Source organism: Rattus norvegicus, chromosome 4, assembly GCF_036323735.1.
Source record: "Rattus norvegicus strain BN/NHsdMcwi chromosome 4, GRCr8, whole genome shotgun sequence".
Taxonomy (NCBI): Eukaryota; Metazoa; Chordata; class Mammalia; order Rodentia; family Muridae; genus Rattus; species Rattus norvegicus.
The window spans coordinates 113,019,215-113,039,226 of record NC_086022.1 but is presented as its reverse complement, the minus strand read 5'-3'; the positions used below and the strand labels follow the sequence as shown (position 1 = coordinate 113,039,226).

Genomic DNA, 20,012 nt, shown 5'->3' with positions numbered 1-20,012 from the left:
GGCAGAGGAGACAAAAAGATGATTTGACAAGAAGATTGAAGCAGACTATTCAGGGAAATCCTCTAGCTGGCTTAACACTCAAATGCATTCTTTGCACAGAGAAATTGACTTTTAAGAAATGAATGGGAATCTCTCCCCTGAAGGTGCAGGAATTACCACAAGGATTATACAGCCCCACAAAGTGAATGACCATCCTGCAGTGAGCACAGCATGGAGGCTTTGGCTCACTTTATAACATTTAATCTTCTCAGAAAAATCTATGTATTCTGCAGTTCTCAGAGATTTTCTAGAAGCAAAGAGCCATTGATCAGCCCCAAGTCTTCAAGCTGACTTTCATGACCTCTTTAGTACAGAGCAGTCCAGAGAAAAGGGACTTTCAGAAATCCATTACTCTGACCTTTATCACAAAACAAGGTAGTCCTGGCTGTCACCGATAGAGAATATTACTGGTAGGAGAGAGAAAGGGCCCTGAGCTGAGGCAAAAGGCATGGGGAATGGCACAGTCTTTTTGTTAAATAAACTGGGAGAATGGATGGGAGACTTGAGATTACATACAAGGAAGTATACAGGTTCAAAGCTAGAAATAGGTACAGGGTCAGACACAGCTGGGAATAAATAAAATGTACAGCACCACTGGGAATGTGTCCAGTGTCAGACTTAACTCTGAAAACATAAATGGTCAGACACAGCTAGATGATGCTTCAGAGGATGTCAAGATGGTGGACTCATGAAAGCAGAAGTAGTGGGAACTTGCTATTGGTAAGCTTTCAGGCTTCACTAAAACATGAGACTACCTCTCTGGGGTAGAGAGTAGCAGCATTTGTAAGTCAGAAGCTAGTCTAAGAGCTATGAGACAGGGAGGGTCTTAAAGGTATCAAGGTAGCTCCTAATGAAGGCATATATGCATTACTGAGGCATGACTCAATCAGTACCTTGTCTGCTGTGCAGGTAATCTTAATTTAAGTCTCTAGCACTCTCTATAAAAGTTGGGCATGGCTAACCATACCTGCAATTCTAACCTAAAGAAGAAAGAAGAGGTAGAGACAGGATGACTTTCTAGAAACCATAGGCCACCCAATCCAGCAAACATTGTGTTAAAGATTCTATATTTAAAAATAAAACAAATAACTCTAGAAGGCATTTGAGGTTGACTCTGGCATCAACATACACACATGTATAGATGTGCATATGTGTATATGTGTGAAGATAGATACATACACAAACATGTATACACTTATGCTAATATACACATGCGTTCACAGCAAGGCAGGCACAGAGAGACAGGTGGGGGAGAGGGAGAGGGAGAGGGAGACAGAGGAGAGGATACATATGGCTTCCCTTGCAAATTTTTTACTTCTATCCAGCAGAGATGACATTGCTGAATACTATATGGAGTTGGTGCTCTTAGCTCCTTCTTGTCTTGTAACTTCTGAGATGAATTAACAATGTCTAACTTTGGGCAACTTATGACAATAATACTCGAAGTAGAAACTACTCAAATCTTGAAATGGTCACTTGCCTCTTAAAGGTGCAGCAAGTGATTCTATACAAGGAATTGGAGGCTTTCTAGCAATTGATACAAACTCTTCAATGTTTATCTGTATACCATCATATGCCTACAATACCATAAGATGCCAGAAGAGTGTGCATTGGCTCCTCAGGAACCTAAGAACAATACCTCCTCAATGTGTACCTACATGTGCATCTGTACACCACATGGATAAAATTGCCTGAGAGGTCAGAAGAGGGCATAGACTCTTATTTATATGATAAATATGCCTCATATTTATAGACTATGTCAAATGTACCTCTGGAACCAAAGTTATAGACAGTTGTGGGCTGCCATTAAGGGGGTAGAAATCAAATGAGGAACAATGTTGTAGATAGGAAACTTTTTTTAGAAAACTATTTCAAATAAAATTGTAAAGAATACCCACAAATATTTTTGTATTTCTGTTTTGTTTTAAAAAGTTACAATATTAAGATTTAACCAATCCTGTCTTGTCCTAAAGACATGAATGTTCTAGATTGTTTGATCATAAGGATATCTTAGAAATCCTATTTACATACCTCCATAATATTTATTTTTTCAATCAGTGATAATAGAATAAATCAAGCATTATGTTAATTATGCCAATATAATTGTGAGTTGCTTCTCCTCAAAATCTCACCTCATCTTTACAATCCCTCCACATTTTCTAAGATATTATGGCATGAAAACTATCTCTCCTAGTTTTCATTATGTTTAAGTGAAGATATTGCACATTATTTCTTTATAATTTTCAAGTCTTTGATATTTAAATAAAAAGACTACATGAATAAGAAATTAAGTAAATTGGTAGAAATCATGATGCTGATTGATTATTTAGCTACAGTTTCCCTTGAGGGGAAGTGCTATTTAAATGATGTAAGACAATTTAGTGCTGCTCTGGGATATGTTACAACCACACATGTCTACACAGTCGGACAAGTGGAGCTCAGTTCAACATTTCTCGAGCACAACTACCATGTATTTTATTGCTCTTCGATTTTCATACTATTAAACTATGAAAACAGACACACTGATACTTCCTTCTTCCATGTAAAATCAAAACTCAAAGCATATACAACCCTTACATCTTTTCCCTCTCCAAATGACATAAACTACAAATCAAAGTAGCCAAATGCTTGTAAATATCCTTTATAATAACTGCAAATAACTTTCAAAAGGCTAAGATCTCTCTATTGATACTGGTTCCACATAACAATGCATCTTTTCTTGCTGAAACAATATAAAACTATACACTTTGGTAACTATATTTTGATAATTGGCTTAGGGACAATAACATAGGCCCTTTATTGGGTGACTTTATTCTTCTTATTTACTCTTCAATAAAAATCAGTGAGTTTGGATATTATATATATTTCAGAAATTGTATAATATCCATGCTTATTACAAAAGTTTCACTTATTTTTCTTTTTTATTGGATATTTTCAAATTTACATTTCAAATGTTATCCTCTTTCCACCACCCAACCACCTATTCATTACCACCTCCCTGCACTGATATTGTCCTACACTGGTGGGTCCAGCCTTGGCAGGACCAAGGGCTTTTCCTCCCTTTGGTGCCCAGCAAGACCATCTTCTGCTACATATGCAGTTGGAGTCATTGGTCACTCCATGTGTATGCTTTGCATGGTGGTTTTGTCCCTGGTTGGTTGGTATTGTTGTTCTTATGGGGTTGCAAGCCCTTCAGCTCCTTCAATACTCTCTCTACATCCTCCAATGGGGAACCAGTTCTCAGTTCAATAGTTGGCGGCAAGCATTCACCTTTGTATTTGTGATGCTCTGGCAGAGCCTCTAAGGAGACAGCTATAACAGGCTCCTGTCAGCATGCATTTCATGGCATCAGCAAGTCTGAGTTTGGTGGCTATAGGTATATGGGCTGGATCCCTAGGTGGGGTAGTCTCTGGATGGTCTTTCCTTCAGTCTCTGCTCCAAAATTTATCTTCATATCTTCTCCTATGAATATTTTTGTTTCCATTTATAAGAAGGAGTACAGCATCTGCACTTTGGTCGTCCTTTTTCTTGAGTTTCTTGTGGTCTGTGGATTGTATATTGGGTAATCTGAGCTTTTGGGTTAATATCCATTTATCAGTGAGTGCATACCATGTGTGTGTGTGTGTGTGTGTGTGTGTGTGTGTGTGTGTGTGTGTGTGTGTGTGTTTGTGTGTGATTGTTTTTTTGTGACTGGGTTACCTTACCCAGGATGATATTTTCTAGTTTCACCCATTTGCCTAAGAATTTTCTTGAAGTCTTTTTTTTAATAGCTGAGTGGTGTACTCCATTGTATAGATGTACCACATTTTCTCTACCTATTCCTCTGTTTAAGGACATCTGGGTTCTTTCCAGCTTATGGCTATGATAAATAAGGCTGCTATGAACATAGTGGAACTATATGTTGGAATATCTTTTGGGTTTATGTCCAGGAGTGGTGTAGCTGGGTCCTCAGGTAGTACAATATCCAACTTTCTGAGGAACCTCTAGACTGATGTCCAGAGTGCTTGTACCAGCTTGTAATCCTACCAAAAATGGAGGAGTGTTCCTCTTTCTCCACATCCTTGCCAGCATCTGCTGTCACCTAAGATTTCGATCTTAGCCATTTTGACTGGTGTGAGATGGACTCACAGACTTGTTTTGATTTCCATTTCCCTGATGACTAAGGATGTTGAACATTTCGTTGGGTGCTTCTCAGCCATTCTCTATTCCTCAGCTGAGGTGTTTATTTTTCTCAAATGCTTCATACAAATTTGATACACACCTAAGTGTGGAAACAATATCCACTAAGTATTTGTCAGCTCTCACAGGTCAAGACTTTGGATGCTAATCATTACATCTTCTGCTCAAGGTAAAAATCTCCAGGGGAAAATTGAGTTGCAGCTGAGATTTCCATCTTATTTAAAGTTTGCAGGTCAGTGCTGGTTACTTATTGTCAATTTGATACACGATAACTAGAACCCTTTAGGAAGGGGAACTTCAAATGAGGAATTGCCTCCCTCAGATTTGCCCATGAGTAAGAAAGCATTTATTTGATTCCCATTGCCATGTAGCAGTCTATCACTGGGGAAAGTCAAGGCAATGAACTCAACTCAAGTTCAAGAAACTCAAAGTAAGAATATGGAGACAGGAACTGATGCAGAGGCCATGGAGAAATATTGCTTACTAGAAGACTCCGTATGACTTACTGATCCTTCTTTCTTATACAATCTAGGCACTCTTGGCTAAGGTTGATGTTGATTGAATATTTGACTGCATTTGTCCTGAAGTGAAAACACTATTTAAATATAAACAATTTAGTACTGTTTTGGGATGTTTTAGATCCATATAATTCTACACAATCTGAAAAGTGTTGCCTATTGCCTTGGGTAATGATTGCAATGGGAGGGCCCAATCTTCTATGGGTGGGTGCCATGTAGTCCTGGGTTTAATATCCTTGGATGGGATTCACCACCCTTCCCATTCTCTTATATCTTATCCATCCAATAATTTAAGAAAGGAAGGTTTATTTTGGCTCACAATTCATGGACTCAGTCCATTCTGGCAAAGAAATCACCCTGGAAGAAGTTTGAGACAGTTTGATCCATTTTACCTGCAGCCAGGAAGCAGAGAGAGATGGGTAGGGGTGCAGTCTGGGACATTTACCAGGACAGTAGCGCTGCACATATTCAGACATGACTTCTCTCCTCAACTAGCAAAAACTGAAAATTCCTTCAAAGACACACTCCCAGTTATGTCTCTTAGGTGATTCTCTTCACCAATCAGAATTTAAAAAGCGGTAGGAAGACATCATTATCCATGGGACAATTAGGGCTGCAACTAAACTTATTTTCATTTTTATTAATACTTTGAGATGCATACAAATATTCCTCCATGTGGGTTAGGTGTACTAAGTAGGTGAATGTCCAGGTTGCCTAGTTACTTTTTAATGTATTAAGTTAGCTCTTTCTGAAGTGCAGGTTGAGCTGCTAGGTAAAATAGTACATCTTATAACTTAATTTCCTGTTTTAAAAATGATTAAAGCATGCTTATTTTGATACTATATAGATTTTCAAGTCATTTGAAATTGAGTATGTTATTATGGCATTTCCCATTCTTTTATTTCTGCTTAGGAGAAACTAAAGAGCTGCAGTTGATAATAAATTGGCTACAAGAGTATAATTTGGCCTCCTTGTGCTTACCACAGGCTGTGTTCCTACACTGACTGTATAGAAAGAAGAGGAAGAATAAACTACCCTGTGTACACCTCAGCCTAGGCCACCATGCCTGGTCTGTATCGTGAATGCATAGACATTGGGAAAAAAGAGTATAACTTGAGACTGAGTCAACAAATAAATATATTTATGTTTTTCATAAAATATATAAATATTCTTCATAGATTATACATCCTTTTGTAAATCACTAATGCCTGAATCATTCTACCCATTGTTTGTGGCTTCATTATATCAATAACCATGGTTTAATTATGTTGTGGCCACTATCACACACACTCAAGTATATAAATAAGAATATCAAATCAACTGGTGGATTATTTGTTTGGAATGCATCAAAACTTGTGTTTGACTCTTAGCACCATCTAAAAACCTGGCATGTTGGCATATACTTTTATGCCCATCATCAAGACAGAAAGGGTCTGGAAGATCACAGCTTAAGGTCACTTGGAGCTAAATTGATGGGAGCCTGGTCTACATGGATCATGGTTTCAAGCAACTGGAAATACTACAAAGCTGGGAAGAGCAATGGGTAAATGTGATTCCTCCTCAACCCCCGAAAAGTGAACTGGAATTCCTGGATCCCAAGAAAAAGTTGATACAGTGCAAAGAATATATGTGAACAGAGATCTTACTGTAAAGAGTAAAGCAAAGACAAGAGACTAGTCCAGAAAGTTTGCAGGCTTTCTAATCTGGAATAAACACAGAAGCAGAAGAATCAGGAGAGACCTTCCTAAGAGACAAAGTGCAAAATGAAAACCAACTGCCAAAAGTGTTTTCTGACCTACACATCCTGATAACAACTCTGTGGCATCCTCATATCTGTACCCACACCACACACATATACTGACGATGAAATGCACACATGTGCACTGTTTTACACATACGTCCACACAAACATGGATGAACATTAATGCACACATTCACACACACATGCATACACTCAAATACATGTTCACATACTTGAACACACATCTATACAGAGCAATGAAATTAGAAATACAATCTTCATTAACCTTTTTTCTCAGATGTTTCCTTCTCAGTTGACTTTCTATTTTTGAGAGAATATATTTTAGTAAGGATTTTTGAAAAAATTTAATAAATGCAATTGCCTATATCCAACTCTACTTATTCTTTACATAGTCGTATTAGTTGTCTGTAATCATTTCTTATGCAATTTTATTCAGTGTTCACTTGTGACAATGTGCAGGAACAGGCAGTATCTTACCAGAATGTTGTCAGTGTAAATTGTCAGCGCCAAAGCTGAAATCTAAATATTACCTCTTAAATACTTTACTGGCTCCATTAGCTGTATGCATTTTGAAGTTATATTTAAATGGTAATATTTAGAAATAAGATTAGAAGTTAAAAATCCATATCTTATTAAAAACTACCCACAATAAAATTTGCTAAGATAACAAGTAGCATTGAAAGATTCCAGATCAACTTTATCATGCTCTTGGTCTCTGTAAGATTTAAATGGCTTTTGATTGACTGCCTCATATTTATAGACCATGTCAAATATGTATAATACTTTGTTATTCTATCTCTGACAGGTCCACTTAAGCTGTTTTCTCATTATCCCCATTCGCTTTTATTTGTTTTGTTTTACACTGTAACGATATTCCGTTGGCATAAGCCAGTAAAAATGTCAGAAGGTAGCAGAAATAAAAATTATAACCTTCTTTCTCTCCAAAACAGCTTTCCTATTTTTATCGCACACTTCTGTAGTTCAAGCCCTTTAATTCCCAGTTAAGTTGAATGCAGCAGTCACCAATATGTTTGTAAAACCATAATTTAAACCAAATTTAAACTAATCATCTATTTCTTTTTTTTCCATATGGTTGAAGTTTAAAATAGAAAAGGCAAAGAAAGCAACAAAGGGGAAACTGCAAGCTGATGGGCAGTGGGATGCTCTGAGCTCTTTCCCCCATCATTACAGCGATCTGTTCTCAGTTTCGATTAATCAGTGTTGTCAGCAGCATGCTGGGTAAACGGGGTCCAAGATGTCGTTGTTTACCATGAGATTGTCATCAATTTGCACCATCCTAGAATTCACCTTTCAAAAGAATAGCTCCAATAATTACACCACTAGCTCACATTAGAAAGGGAGCTCGATCTAACTCAACTAACTGAGCCAAGCAGCGCTGATGCAGACAAAGCCTCTATTTGTGAAATGTGCTGCTTCTCCTTTCTAAAGGGACACTGTAGAAATTTCAGATCTGAGAGCTGATGCTCAGACTAAGGTTCAGAAATGTTCTTAATCCATATTTCCTTATGGCATCTTATGCACAATGGGCCACCAGGAGGCTCATTGGGAAGTATTCCTGGTATAGAAACCTACTGAAAAAAGTGTGAAGAAAGAAGGAAGGGCCTAAAATAATAAACTATGAAGAAAGTCCCTCTGCCAAAGGTCCATGGCAAGCTCTTCAGAGGGAGTCCCTTCTGAGAGTGGAGCCCAGCCTGAATCTCCTTCTTCATTTGATGCTGGCATATTGAGAAACAACCATCTTATCTGTGATCACTCTCTTCAGTTAGTCTCCCAAGTCCCATGAATGAAAGGCTTATACTGAAGATGCTTCCAGAAGTGGTGAAATAAATTTTTCTTTACCAAATTTGAAAGGGAATGGAATATCTACAGTGATTTGATGTTGCCTGAAACCTCAATCCCGCCTGGCATTGACCTTGTGGGCAGAGGGTGACAAGGTGCAGAATCAATGGCTCAGACTCAGAGAGCAGGTGAGACTACAGAAGCAAGCTCATTTATTCATTCTTGAGAAGTGCCCTTTATACCCTCAACCCACATTCTATTGGTCTCCAAGTGTGTCCTCCCATGTGGCAGTTCCCAATTGGCTTCGTTGTCTACATCAACAGTTTCTAGACTCTCAGAAGCAGCCACAGCCTTGTCAGTGAGGCTTCTGCTCCTTTTACAATTCAAAGATCTAATTGTCTACTTGTCATATAAATCCAGTTGCCTTCAGAGGTTATGCATAGAAATGCTCATATAAGTATCTTATTTTGTGTTTGAAGATAATGTGATTTGAAAATCAATCTTCTAAGAGTGATACTACTTTCAAAATAACACTACATACAGATTAGAGTGAGGGACAGCAAGCATCCTTTGTAAAAGGCTTGATCGAGAACACTGGGAGTCATGAGCTAAGTGGGTTTTGTCTGGACTCTTCATTGCTGCTTGTGAGCAGTTAACACAGATGTAGGCCATATCCAAATAAGTATTTCTATGCTCCCAATATAATATTTGTATAAAATTAAATTTATAAATACAGCTGGTGACTCCTTGACTATATATTTAAATCATCATTGCAGTCAAAATTACTCTGCTTTAAAAAAGATTGGTCCAGAACTGATATATATTACACAAAATTATATATCTCAATATACCTTAAACAGTTAAATAGTTGGGCCACTACCAAAATTCCAGGTGGCTGATGTATTTTCTGATAATACCAACTCATCACTTACTAAAACTATACTCCATCTTTACTGCTTTGGACCCAGAACTGCAGCCCTCCTGGGCCACGATCCCCTGACTTTTACATGGCTGTTACATTCTCTCTCTTGTACCTCTCAGGCCTGGTCTTTACTCATTTTCTGACATGGAAGCTCTCTCTTTTACCTCCCTCAGTCCCTTGTCAAGGAATTCTAAAGTCCTGCCTCTAACTCCCTTCCCAGACATTGGCCGCAGGTAACTTTATTGACCAATCAAAGCCAATAAGGCAGGTTCCCTCAGTATCTTTTGTACAGACTCATAGATGTCCATATAATTTGTGGACTAAATTAACATAATATAAATAGCATTAGACAACCCTCCTTCCCCTTTTTAGTCTATTCAAAAGGCATTTTTTCTCAGACAAATATTGAACATAGCTATAAGAGCTACATAAACTGTAAGGACACTAATAACATCCAGTCCATCAATTTTGTCAACTTAGGTGCATTACTCTAACATTTATCATAACTTAAAGAATTTACAATTCTACATATGAATTTTGTTTTGGGTTTAGCTCACCTTATTACCTGAAAACCAAATCTAGATCAATTTCCTAATGCTAAACAAATTGATTATGAGACTATAACTAGTCCTTAAACCCATCAGAGATCCAAGAATGAATTAAATATGACTTGAATATATGGGAAGTACAAAAACATAACTTCAAAAACTTAAACAATTTATAGATAGCTAGCTGACTGGACAGTCTCCTATTCCTCAAAACATTAGAGCATCTGTCTTCAGCTTTTGGGCCCAGAACCATCTGATAGACCTTAAGTGAAGCAGGAATTATGAAGGAGCAGCTTACCCTGTCTTGCCAGAGGTAAACTGTCAACTATCTCACATCTTGAGATCTTTCCTGAACAGTTTCTTTGTTTGGTCATTTGTTTCTTTGTTTTGTCTGTAGGTGGATTAGGGATTTTTGCCCAGTAACTACCTTGCCACAATTAGAGCAAATCCATATGGAGGTTTTGATGTTCAATATCTTCTTTAAATTGTATATGGGGTGCTGTCAGGAACCATCATGTCTCCTAGTCAAAAAAATCTGTTATTAATGCAATGATTTTTAAATGTCATATTCTGTGAATTTCTGTTGCTTTTGAAGATTATCTATACATAGTACTTCTGAAGTGTTAAACCTTAATTACTCTTAGCAATTTCTATTTGAATAATATTGAAAACACAATATTATAGTTAAATCAGAATCTAATATAACAATGACTTTAATATATGGCCCTTAACTTGCAATATTTAATCATCCTAAACAGTTTGGCATAGCAATTATTAGAAGGACTGGGTCTGAGCCTTGTAATCTTTAATGACTTGCATAGGCATAATGCCTATCTAAAGGCAATAATATTAATTTCAAATTTTTATCAATATAAAAATTTATACCAATGAAAACCATAAATCTGTATCAATATATAAATTCTGTATCAATGTAAGAAATTATAACTTCAATTTTGCACCAATTATAAAAATTTCTACCAATCTAAGATTCTGACTATAATTGCTCTAAAAATAAATTTGGAAGCCATCCCATATATATAATTTCTTGTAATATTACTCTATGACCCTTTTTCTTTTCAATCCCCTTATTTCCCTAAAAAAGAAAGGATAGAGAAGAGGAAAAAAATCTCCTAGTCTAAGGTCTCTATTTAGTTTCCTTCTTGTTCAAAATTATGGCCATTTCCAAATTATCCCTGAAAAATGACAATCTATCTATAATTTATACAATAACCATAACCAGACACTCAAACTCAAGGAATAGGGATGACAAATCTCCATGATTTCTTCCTGCTGAATGGGGCAATGAATACATACATATACATACACATGGACATACCCATACATATACATGTACATGTACATGCATCCATACACATAGACATATAAATTCATGGGGTAGAGAGAGATAAGAAAATTAGAAAAATCAGTTAGAACTAAGAAAGCAGCTTTAGCACCTGTTATCCAGTCTTTATATGCCTAGAAGGTTCAGGGTTTGACTGAGGTCTGATTAGATCATGTGGACGGCGGGATGAACCAAGGTCATCTGGAATCACAAGCTATTCCTGAAGCTATTCTGAGTCTCTAGAAACAGCTTCTGGAAGCAGGGAGCTAGAACAGCATGTCATTTCAGTGTCTCTGTGGATGAATCTTGTTATAGCTTCACATTCTGTGATATATGAATTTTACAAGCAAAACTTTACTACTATTAAGATATTTGTATGGATTGTGCAAGGTGGACAGATCAATCATGGATGAATTTTTGCTCTTTGTTTGAGTAGGTGAAAGACAACTGTCTTTTTATGGGTTATACATTAAGGTGTTATATAAATAATGTGATACACATACAAATACATACATATTATATATACAAATTATTTATACAAATGAATTTAGCTGGGAAAAGTACTAAAGAAAAATGGGTAACTTTAGTACTTTTCCTTTAAGGCTAAACAAATAAAATTTATAAATTTGTTTTAGTAACATACAACTTATAAAATTGAGCTGTAAAATTAGTACCTTGGATCCGATGAGGTAGCTCAGGAATAGAGACTTTAATGACCTGAGTTAAATCACTGGACCCATCAGAATAGAAGAGAACAAAATTCTATAAGGTGTCCTCTGCTTCCACAGGAATGCTGTAGCATGCAATTACCTTTACGCGCGCGCGCGCACACACACACACACACACACACACACACACACACACACACACACACACACACAAAGTCAGTATAGAAAACCCCTCTTTCCTGGAATGAATAAAAACAGAGCTTGTGGAGGATATAAAGAAGAAAAAGCAGATCCTGAGCACAGCACAGCACAGTATATCAGTGTTTGATGGAGATTTTACATAGCCATAGTCTTCCTTCATTCTTAACTTAGTCTTCTTAAAAATTGACCAAAAAGTTCACATACTGAATCGTCATTTAGCAACAATTTGCCTTAATGAAATCAAATGGAATGGAGGTATTACCTCTTGAAGTAAATGTACAAATGAAAATTAAGCATCATTATGCAACATGCATTTTGAAAAACATGTAGATTTTTAAATACTATTTCATATGGAGACATATAAAAACTCTTTAAGCTGATTAAATAAAGACAGATCCACACATGAAGATACTTCTTTTTTCTCTTTCTTTTTTAAAAAAATCATTTTATTTGTTTACGTTTCAAATAATACACCCCTTCCTGGTTCCCTTCCACAAAATCCCATGCTATCCTTTCTCCCCTTTGTAGGTTTTTTTTTCTCCACACACTCACCCACTCACCCACTCCAGCCTCATTGCTCTAGCATCCCCCTAAACTGGGGCATCAAACCTCCATAAGACCAAGGGCCTCCCATCTCACTGATGCCAGATAAGGCTGTCCTCTGTTACATATATAGCTGGAGCCATGCAACTCTCCATGTATACTCTTTGGTGGTTTCGTCCCTGGGAGCTCTGGGGAATCTGGTTAGTTGATCTTATTCTTCCTATAGGATTGTAAACCCCTTTAGCTTCTCCAGTTTTTTTCCTAGCTTTTCCATTGGTATCCCAGTCTAGTGGGTGGAGGTGAGTACCTATACCTTTATTAGTCTGGTGCTGACAGATCCTCTCAGGAGACAGCCATACCAGGCTCCTGTCAGCAAGTGCTTCTTGGCATCAACAATAGCATTGGAGTTTCGTATCTGCAGATGGGATGGATCCCTAAGTGGGACAGTCTCTGAGTGGCCTTTCCTTCAGTCTCTGCTCCATTTTGTCCCTGCCTTTTTTTCCTTTAGACAAGAAAATTTTGGGGTTAAAATTTTTGAGATGGTTAAATGGCCCCGTCCCTCATCTGGGAGCTGTGTTTATCTAATGGAGTTGATCTCTACAGATTCTATCGACCCTTTGTTTGGTATTTCTGTTAATGTCATTCCCATTGGGTTCTGGGAGGCTGTCAGTTCCCTGGCATCTAGCATTGTCTGGGGTAGCCAGTAGAAGGATATTTCTTTAATTAAAAAAAATACATTGCAAGTTTCAAACCTCAAGAAGGATGAAATTTTACATGCCACTAATTGAAACTAAATAAATTGTCAACCTGTGTCTTGTTTCAAGGAACAAGTTAAATGGGAGCTGGAAAGGGCCTTAGTGGTTCAGTGTACTTGCTGCTATTGCAGGGACCAGAATTTGGTTTACAGCACACATGTGTGGTAACTAATGTTACACACACTCACACACACACACACACACACACACACACACACACACACACCCACACACAGTTTTTCTAAAGCAATAGTGGAATAGAATATTGTCAGCCATATTTTTATGTTTAAATGAGTGATTTTCTTTGCATATGAAAATAAATTTTTCTGTCCCCTTTTCCCCTCCCCCTATCTCCAGTGATTGCTTTTTTCCCCCCTTTTAAGTAGGACTGAAGCATCTACTCTATGGTCTTCTTTCTTCATGAACTTCATATGGTCTGAGAGTTGTATTATAGGTATTCCAAGCTTTTTGTCTAATATACACCTATCAGTGTGTACATACTATGTGTGTTCTTTTGTGACTGGATTAGCTCACTCAGGTTTTCGAGTTCCATTCATTTGCCTAAAAATTTCATGAAGTCATTGATTTTAATAGCTGAATAGTATTCCACTGTGTAAATCTACCACATTTTCTGTATTCATTCCTCTATTGAGGGACATCTGGGTTGTTTCCAGCTTGTAGCTATTATAAATAAGTCTGCTATGAGCATAAAAGAGCATGTATCCTTTGAGGAACCACCAGACTGATCTCCAGAGTGATTGTACCAGCTTACAATCCCACCAGCAGTGGAGGAGTGTTCCTCTTTCTCCCCATCCTCACTAGCATCTTCTGTCACCTGGATTTTTGTCCTTAGCCATTCTGACTGGTGTGAGATAGAATTTAAAGGCCATTTTTTTTAAAAAGGAGCATGATCAGGAAATTGAACAGAGGTGTGTAACAGTGTGGAATGGGGAACTGGTTGTAGCTACCAAAAGTCCCAGATACCAAGAAAGCAAGAGGCTCCCAGGAACTAACTGGGATGACATTATATGAAATATCCAACAAAGGGGAGAGAGAACCTGTAGAGACTAAATCCAGTGGCATGGCCCCCAGTTGACAGGTGGGGCCAGCAACCCATCTCAAAATTATTTGTACAGAATTGTTCCAGATTAAAGGAAATGCAGGGACAAAGAGTGGAGCAGAAACTAAAGGAAAGGCCATCCAGAGACTGCCCCACGTGGGATCCATTCCATCTGCTGTCACCAAACCCAGACACTATTGTTGATTCCAAGAAGCACTTGCTGACAGGAGCCTGGTATGGATGTTTCCTAAGAGGCTCAGCCAGAGCCTGGCCAATACAGATGTGGATGCTAACAGCCAACCATCGGACTGAGCATGGGGACCCATGGAGGTGTTAGGGGAAGGAATGGAGGAGCTGAAGGGGTTTCCAACCCCATAGGAAGAACAACAATATCAACCAACCATACTCCCCAGGCTTCCAGGGACTAAACCACCAACCAAAGAGTACATATGGAGAAACTCATGGTTCCAGCTGCTTATGCAGCAGAGAATGGCCTTATCTGGCAATGGGAGGAGAAGCCCTTGGTCCATTGAAGAAGACTCGATGACTCATGTGGGTGTGGGTAGGTGGATGGGTGGGGGAGGTCCCTCATAGAGGCAGGGGGAAGGGGATAGGATGGGGATTTTGCAGAGGAAAAACTGGGAAGGAGGAAATAACATTTTAAATGTAAATAAATAAAATAATGAATAAAATGCAAAATATATAAATTTAAAGATTTATACTGAGTTAAAATGCATAAGTATTTTGATCTTTGTAACTTTACAAAAGTGTATTTTCTACCTATTGACAGTATTTTTTTAAAGACCATTAAGTTGGTATCTGGGTTTTAGGGAAAAAGTCAGACTTGAATTCAAATCCATCTTGTTAATCTTACAGAACTTGTATTTTACAAAAAATTAAAGATATTAGCTAAAAATCTTTTATTATATTATTGTCAGGACTGACTGCCAGTTTTCCTATTGTATAACTTAATGTTATAAGTGTTATAATAAAAACTTTATGGCCTTTACCTTTGATAATGTGTTCATCACATAGAAGCAAAATTACCAATGCAGTTTGGAAAACTTCTTCGAAATAGTGACTTTTAGTTTAATTTATTATTTTTGAGAGTTTCAGACCATATATTTTGATTATATTCATTTCCATCAACTTATCCCAAATCTACCTCCCATTTAATATTCAATTTAATGGTATCTTTTAAACTCAGTCTAATTAGTGCTGGGTATAGAGTCTTGGACATGTGGCTTTCCTTTGGTGTGTGGTTGACTTACCAGGAACCACATCCTCAAGGAAAACCACCCTTCCTTTTGCTTTCCCAAAAGCTATTGATTATGACTGTGTCCTCAACTAGGGGTGGGGTTTAGTTTCTATGTTTCCTTTTCCTTCAGTTTGTGAAAGGTTAATGCATGCTATCACAATTGCTGTGTGTCCATGTGTGAATATTCTGATTTGTCTTGAAGACATGGTTTTATTATATAATTTTATTTTGAGAGATAATTATTGTTTAATCAAAGTTATACCTCAGTTTATAAAATAAAATGCCAAGCCCCCTCGTAAGTAAAAACTGTAAGAATAATGTTTTTGTAAAAATGCCTTAGTATTATATTTGTAATGTAATATATCTATATGATTACAGATAACTTAAAGGGTGCTGCATACATGAGTAAAGTTGCACTTTTTAGATTTATCTTTGTAATTATAACTAAAGTATCCCTTTAGATTTTTATTTAATATTTAAATATTTTAGTTATTCACTAATATTTTTAATTTTCTTTTTCTTAGATATTTAATGTATTTATGTTTCAAATGTTATCCCCTTTTCCCCTTCTCCAATGCCCTCTCCTCCTCTCCCTGTTTCTATGAGGATGCTCCCACTACCACCCACTCCCAGCCACCCACAACCACCTCAATGCCTTAGCATTCCCCTACATTATGGAAATGAGCCCTCACAGGACCAAGGGCTTCTCCTCCTATTGATTCTGAAAAATGCCATCCTCTGCTACATATGCGGCTGGAGCCATGGGTCCCTCCAATGTACTCATTGGTTGGTACTTATTGAACTGTGAGCAGTGGCACTTTCCTTTAGGATTAGTTATTTAAGGATGTAGCAGCAGGTTGTTGAATTTGAGGCTAATCTTGACACATTAGAAAAAATTGTCTCATAATAAAATGTTGAACAATTTTAATGTATCAGACATTATATTTGGTGATTAAAAATTAGTAGCACATACAGTAGACCAAAGTTGTTCCTCAGATTATTATAAGTATCCATGCTAAAGGTGAAGTCAGGCATGATGCATATTCTGACAACTGCACCCAGACATTAAATGGAGTATTTTAAAGACTGCATAGTCAATCATCCTTGCATATTAAAGACAAAGGAAGAGAGATCATGAATTCAAGGCCACCTTAGGGTAAATATGAGTTACCAGGATTGCCTACGTTACATAGTGAGTCTCTGTCTAAAGCCAAAAATACAGATATTGACATTCTTATAGCATTCATAGACAGAAGAGAGGTGTCAATAGTGAACTGCTAAAAGAGTGAAAGTTATCTAATATTTAGTGCATATTTGAGGAATAAGAATGATAGAACAAAGGAATGGGGTGAAGGAGAAAAGCCAGCAAATAGCACTTTCTAGAAATATACATTAATATGGATAATCACAGGGTAGAATGTGAATAAGAAATGGTAAGTAAATCTGTCTTGGAAAAGTTTCTATAAAAGCAGAATGCATTCGAGAGCCAAGTGAAGAAGTAGAAGCATGTCCTGAGAGTTTGTGGAGAGAAATTCCAGAGTTTTAAAGATAAAACTGGCAAGATATTATTTTAGAAATATATTTTTATGTGTATGTTTACTGATAACTCTGTTTACCGCGCACATGTTTCTGGATACTCACCAAGGCCAGACGAAGCCATCAGGCCCCAGGATCTGCACTTACAGAGACTCTGAGGCCCTCCACGTCAGAAATCAAAATCAGTTTTCTGGAAAAGTAGTACATACTCCTAGTCACTGAGATATCTGTCTAGCCTGACCATGAGGAAATTCTTTACTGTTTTATTCTGAACTTAGAAATTTTAAATCATGTCTGGTAGAATGGCTGAACAAATGTTTATGTGAGAAGATATGTGTACTATAAAGATGTCTGCTTTTTCTTACTCCACACCTCACTGCAAAACAATATTTATAATGCCTCATGTGTGCAGAAATTCAGTGACACAGAACTGTAGTGATTTAGCAAATCATGAAATAGAAATAAAGTAAGCCCATTCTATCTATGAATTAGTAAGCAGGATCAATGAAAGCAAAGGGCATACAGGCTTTGTATTTGACCCTTAACCTGCTTTTAACTGAAACTGGAAGCAGCAATACTCTAAAGAATATGAAGGATCAAAACGTAATCACATATACCTATGTTTATAGGTTGCTACCTTAACATATCAAAAACATTATGTTGAAAAAAAGAGAGGAGAAAAAGCAACAGCCATTTAAATATACTTCTTTTCCTCTTCTCTTTTGCATTAGTCATGAGGAAAATGTTGGGACTGCTGGGAAGTCTGTTTATCAATAAATGGCCTAAAAATTCATTAGTTAGGTTGTGATATATTTATTCAGTTCTGGTAAAAAGCAAAATGCATATGCATGTGCCAACTGTAAACTGTGTAATGATAAGTCCATGTGTGCATCAAATTCTCCTGTGTTTGCATTCAAAAATAGGCATTGAATAATAATCTAAAGAAAATTGGCCCATTACAATTTTGCCCTATTTCACAAGACTGCGGAAGGATAAATACTCAGTTTGGACAGCCAAGGATGATGATTATGAAGTTATAATATGATGAATATCATGAAAACTATACTGAAATGGATATACAAAATTTTGTGTACGGTATGGAATTGGCTTTTTAACTGGTAGTTTAAAATCTGGAAACATTTTTGCCTTAAATTGATAAAGGAATTTAGTAGAAACACTAGCTTTCCTTCTCAATACCTTTCCCATTACCTCCATAGGAAAGCAAAACAACAAAATAAAACCATAAAGCTTTCTGGTATTGTGCTGAAAAATTTTAAAGGATATATTTAATTGTGTTGAAATTTTATTTTTTTCTTAAGTTATCATATCAAGTACCCCAAATAAAGGATCAAATGTAAATAAAATATATAAAAATATTTAAGAAACATCGATTAAATAGTATTTAAATTTTACATCAACCAAATATAAATTCATTATCATGAATGAATAAACACAGTATTAACCTCTTCTGCTTTTTATAATATTTAAGTGTTTGAAATGGAAACCATACATAGGAATTGAAAGTAAAGTATTAAATCACCTGACATAAACTCAGGACATAATAACAATGTTAATTATCATATGAGGAGGCAACCACTTAATGTATATGTGCATATGTATTTGTAAATAGATATAAGTAGAGTGAAATCTAAAAACCTAGAAGAGCAAACATGACAGATTAATATTAGGTAATGAAAAAATAAAAGTTTACAAAGGAAATGAGGTAGGAAAGATCAGGTGACAGTGGGAGATGACCGATGGAGGAAAGGGAGTATGGAGATGGGGTAAAGAATATCGGAAACACATACTTTTCTCAAGTCTTTTAATAGAAAGTAACAAATAATTTAAGTAAATTATTTTTACTAAATAAAGTGAAAATATCATTTGAAATGAGGTATATATTGTAGTATGTTCCCCAAACGACTCGTATGTTCCCATATTTCCTACTATGAATTAAAGTAGACTCTCATAAAAAGTCAACAAGTTTCTGTTGATAATCATAAGAATCTTGAAGTAGAATGACATTCCAACTCAATTTATTTCCCCTTCCAAAAATGGATTTGTGTGGTAATTAAGTCAATATCAAGAATGACAGAAAAACAAGGCATACTAGAAGAAAGCTGAACATAGCTGTTAAGCATATTAAGAAGAGCTGTGTAAATAGTTTGTGTAATTAATGTAATTACAACAAATATGATGTGACAAACTGGTGTTGATATAATAATAATAAGTAATAATAATAATAATAATAATAATAGCAATAACAACATCAACTAGCCAATGATTAGACTAACAATAATAATAATAAAACAACAATAAAAACAATAATGGTAGCCTATCGCATCATAAAAATTTGGTATCTGTCATACAAGAACAGAGAGATATTTCTAAGCATAAGACTAGAAGCTTGTTTACATGAGAATTTCAGGATACCAGAGGCAGCTTGATTTCCAGGAGCTCGGACAAACCAAGGATCTCAGGATCACAGGATTACAGGATCACAGGATCACAGAATCACAGGATCAAAGGATCAAAGGATCAAAGAGACAGCTGGACACTGAGGAGTTCTTACAAAACCAGGATCACATGTGGGACAGGGTCCAGTCAGAGACAGCAAGGGGAGGTAGCACTAGAGATAACTAGATGATGAGAGGCAAGCAAAAGAGCAGAAGAACAGAAACCAAGGCTACTGGGCATCATCAGAACCCAGTTCTCCCATTAAAGCAAGTTCTGGATATACTATCACACCTGAAATGAAAGATTCTGATTTATAATCAAAATAAGGAAAGACATTTCATTTTCATCAAAGGAAAAAGCCACCAGGATGAATCCTCAATCTTGAATATCTATGCTCCAAATGCAAGAACCCCTATATTAATGA

General features: G+C 36.6%; 1 non-coding gene across 1 annotated transcript; it reads left to right on the top strand.

Moving 5' to 3' along the window:
• Nucleotides 1–5,700: 5,700 nt before the first annotated feature.
• Nucleotides 5,701–5,832, top strand: LOC120102643 (small nucleolar RNA SNORA51). The gene has a single exon (XR_005504267.1). It is a non-coding gene; the product is annotated as a small nucleolar RNA SNORA51 (small nucleolar RNA).
• Nucleotides 5,833–20,012: the final 14,180 nt, after the last annotated feature.